We start from the raw sequence: 4,674 nt of genomic DNA on the forward strand, positions 1-4,674 counted from the left end.
AGGCTTTGCTTCCTTAGGAAACCAGGCTGGAAATCTGCTTGTGTCAAGTGGAGTCGGATCTGTGTCTTGGAGAGGTGAGACTTTGACTTCAGCCTGTGCAGCCTTTAGCCTGACTTTTGTAAATCCAGTCAGTGCCTGGAGCAGAGGTAGCTGGGCTTCCACCTTCGTTCTGGCTCCTGGGGGTGGTGGTGACTTCTCTATGTTGCTTTTGCAGCTGTTAGCAGGTTGCAGGTGAGAACATCCAAGTATGCTGGGTTTCTTCCAGATGTTAAATTCCTTTTACCAAGAGAAATTGATATTACTGGGTACAGAACAGTCCTTTTAAAACTTTGCCTGTTAATTCCTTGTTCATGCAAAATACTAGAGATGTAAGGAGAGAAATCCCTTGAAACAAAGACAGTCATGAAGAGAGAGTCCCAAGAGATGTTTCATATTAGAATTTTTTTTGCCCCAGCACAGGGAGCTAAAAAAACCCATCCCTTAAAAAAAAAACCACCGAAACAAACCAGCAAAAAAACCCCAACAAAACCCCAAACAAGCAAAAAAACACTGATGGATAGATTCCTGTGTTGTATTTGAACAGAATGGCACTGTTGTGTCAGACATGGTTTTTGCTATTGCTATGGTCGTTGGTGTGGCCTGCTCCAGGGCAAAGTGGAGCCATGCAGAAACTTACACATTTTCTTTACTTGCTAGTAATTGGCCCCTACCTAGTGTTTTTGATCTTCAAAGCTCTTTTCAAATGCTAAGTAATTTTTGCAGCAAGAAGTATGCCTGCTTTTGTAGATGGGGAAAACTGATTTTGATAGTGTGACTTGCCCAAGGCTACAGGATTAAGTCTTATTTTGGGATAGTGTTAACTTTGGCGGCGCTTGGTGGCTGGTTCTGGGCTTAGTAGGAAGTGTTTTGGGCTTCTCTTACCTGTGTTGTACTGATGATAAACTCGAGGACAAGACCTTGCTGCCAGGGCTCTCACCAGTAACAAGGGTCAGAAGTGAGTCTGAAGTCTAGAGCACATGGTTAAAAAGTATGGAACTGCAGATGTGTTTTTTTTTTCCAAGAAGTATTAGGACGCACTAAGTTCTTGGAGTAAGCTGTTGGGTCAAGAAGAGAGCTTGGTGCTGTCACTGGGCTGAAGTAGAGCAGAACTCATCTTCTGCTAGTGGGACATGCACGTTATGGGAATACCCTGTGGGTAGGAAAGGCTTTGCTGAGAGCTTTTGTCTTACTAGTCAGCGGATAATCTAGATGCAACACTTGGATGCCAAGCTCTGATTCTTCTGCAGAACTGCTCATTGAATTTGTACCACTGAGTGCAGCTGACCCACTGAGATTTGGTGGCCTTTCATAATAGGCAGAAAGCTGTTTTTCATCAGAGACATGTAGTCAGCTAATTTCTGTGGTGGTTGCCTCTGTGAGAGCCCTGTTATGTTAGCTAAGGAGCTCCTGGTGGTCTTTGGTACCTTTGAGCTACAGCAGTGCTATTTCTTCTGTATGTCAAAGGAAACTGAGGCACAGAGTGCCTGGGTAGGAGCTGTGTTGCTGACACATGAATAAAGGGGTGGCGAGTGGGATGGAAATGTACCACAGATGGCTGCTAATCCTATCACAGCAATCTGAGGTGTGACACAGTGATATGTGATTCATTGCAGTTGCTTTTGGAGTTTGCCCTGAGCTTTCTGGTTTGGGTGTCTGTGGCTCAAACAGTTAATTCGATTTTGCTTTTTCTTAAGGTGGGTCTAGCTGCTGCCTCCTTCTCACGGTTTTTGCCTGTGTCCTGATGCTCCTGTGTGCTGTTCCAGCTCTCTTTGGCCACCGGCTTTCTTCTTGGATGCCTCTTGCAGTTGCATCTCCAGCGGCTTTGGCTCTAGTGAATAATCCCAGCCAACTTTAGTGGTTTATACTGTGCTACGTTTCTCCCCTTAACATTGGTGGATCTCACATGTGGGCTGTGACTTTCTCATTGGGATGTGGTGGCCTAACTGTTGCCTTGAGTGCTGGTCTGTCCTTCCTTTTGGGTCACATCCCTCTCCTCGCTGTAAGGTCTTTTGAAGGACAGCTCACCATGCTACTTCCATCCCTGCTCTACCCTGCCTGTGACTGATCTGGGGCTGTGGCACAAATGCTGCGGGACACTGGTGCTTGGCAGTTGGGTTGGATCTGGGAACCAGTTGCCTTCAGGCTACCCAGGATTTATGTGCCCTGGCGGAGGACCTTTTGGTGAAAGATGAAAGGCTGGCAGGTGAAGTGGAGGTCCCCTGATTCACATAATCTGCCTTACTGTAAAATGTCAGCAGAGGTTTATCAGTATTGATTGTCCCTCTGGTGCTGTATTCTTACTTTATCATGCAAATAGAGCTGGGTAGGCTGACATTTCACTGAACTTGCATCGTCTTATTTAATGGAAAAGTTGCTATTTAGAGCATCAAAAGAAATTGCTTGTAAAGAATATGGTAATATCACTTTGGTTTTTTAATGTAATAATTGGAGATAATTTGAAGCATTATTTGAGCAAGGGAAATGGGCTCTGAAATCATACATGAAGCTAGAATAAAAGGCAAGCTGCTGTCTATTCCATCCGAACATCTCTGAGCACCTCTCTGAAAGCTGCTGAATTAAACAGCAAGCCTTTGACTGAATAGTGTAATTCACAACTCTTGTATAGGGAGGTAATGTATTGACCTACCCAATTACTATTATCAGGCTAGATGATAGTCAAAGGAGTCCCTTTGTATTCGGGTGCTCTTGTAGAGCTGAGCAGGGCCCCAATGTTCATTCTGAGAACCTGTTACACCATCGTTCCCTTCTGCAATAACCTGCTACCAGGTTGTAGCCCTGGCTGAAAATACCACATCCATAAGATTTTAATGTGTGATTGTAGTAAGGTGATTGTGGCTCTTCACTCAGCAACTTCTTGGTGAGGTCTGAGAGATCAGTTAGTTACTTGAGTGACCTCATATCTGACTGTCCTGATGGTGATTAAACAAGTCATCACTTCAGGGAACTGGAGGGATTTTGTAATGGACACATACACTTCTTGTTGGCATTTGATGTGTCCAACTTGAAAACATGAGGCATGAGTGACTACTTCATCTTAATTTGTCTGTAGCATCTTAAAAAGCTCTGAGAGGTGAAAACACTGGACTGTTACACATGAGAGTGTGTGCTAATAGGCTTGAACTCTTACAGTGCTTCTTTTCCCTGAAGCCATTGGCACTATGTTAGTATTAGTGGAGAAATGCTGCTGCAACCAATAAACTGAGTTTCCCAAGCAGGCTCTTGTTTTCCAAAGTGTGGTGTCCTGGTTGAGGTGAGCCAGTACAGGAAACAGGTCCTGCACAGCTCGTGATCTTGAAGGGAAGCAGGTTCTCTTGGCTTCCCAAGGCATGACCAAGAGAAGGATAAGAAATCTAATGCTGCTTTACATCATGAACAGGATATGACACTTGCTTGAATCATATAAATGTGCCCGGAGGCATACTGGTACATCAGTGCACGTGTGTTCTTTTGCCTTTTACTATTTTATTTGCCTTTTACAATTTTTCAAGGAGGTAGTAGATTATAAAGGATGTATGTATGAGGGCAGAGGGATTTCAACTTGATCTAAAACTGTTTCACGCTCTGTGGTATCTTCTGCATGTGTTGCAGTATGCTGAAACAGATGGCATGTGGCACTCACTTTATTTTTCTTTGCATTCAGGTTCACTTCCCTGATGTTGAACGAGTGGAGTGGCTGAACAAGGTGAGGAGCTCTGAACTCCAGTTTGTGAGGCCATGTGCTCTGAGCTGCATCATAGCACAAACTCTGCAGGCCAAGTCTGAGGAAGTTATCAAGTCTCTACAATACAGCTCAATCATATCAGTGTCTGTACTTAAGTCGTGGAGCCACTTAGGTATAGAGTTGCCACTGAGGTTTTGCTGAGAGCCAAATGTGTGCCTGGTTGATACAGGTTTGGTGAATTTGACCACAATACCTCATTCTGAGATTAAAAAAAAAAAAAAGCAAGTGCGTGTGTATGTGTGTATGTATAGAGATGTGTATATACATATGTGTGTATGTATTATTATTATTTTAGCAAAAGTAGTGGCATCTCCTCTTACCAGAGGGGTTTCCAGAGAGCTCTGAGGCAGGCGTTCCCATCAGCAGGTGTAGTCAAGCTCCCGCTGGAACTGGACTCTGTGGAATTCAAAGCAACACAGCTGAAGTTGCAAAATAGCATCCAGTAGCTATCCTGTTTTTCTTTTTAGCAGACTTTCTTTTTGATGAAAAAGCTCATCTCACTCCTCTCTAAATAAACCAAACTCCAGGGAACTTTGTGATACTTTAGAGTAATTAGGGACTATTGTGCTTTAGAGACTTTAACCTTGGGCTTTGCTGGCTCAGCCCTTGTGGTTAGAAGCAGTCAATAGACTCTATGGTGCTGAAAACTCACCCTTCAGTTCCTAAACCAAATTCCTTTTCTGAGGAACTGAGATGGATCCTTCCATAAGGATGACTTAAGAGCACAAATGTGACTTGGTATTTTAAAAGGACAGATATTAATAGCCAGATGTTCTGTAATGTGTGTGTCTGTTTCTCAACAAAAGGTATCTTATACAAAGAGTCTTCAGTGTGTTCCTGCTTTTGCTATTCTTTAGGTCCTTGTACAGGCTTGGCCATACTTTGGAACAATC

Source organism: Pygoscelis adeliae, unplaced genomic scaffold, assembly GCF_000699105.1.
Source record: "Pygoscelis adeliae isolate BGI_AS28 unplaced genomic scaffold, ASM69910v1 Scaffold227, whole genome shotgun sequence".
NCBI lineage: Eukaryota > Metazoa > Chordata > Aves > Sphenisciformes > Spheniscidae > Pygoscelis > Pygoscelis adeliae.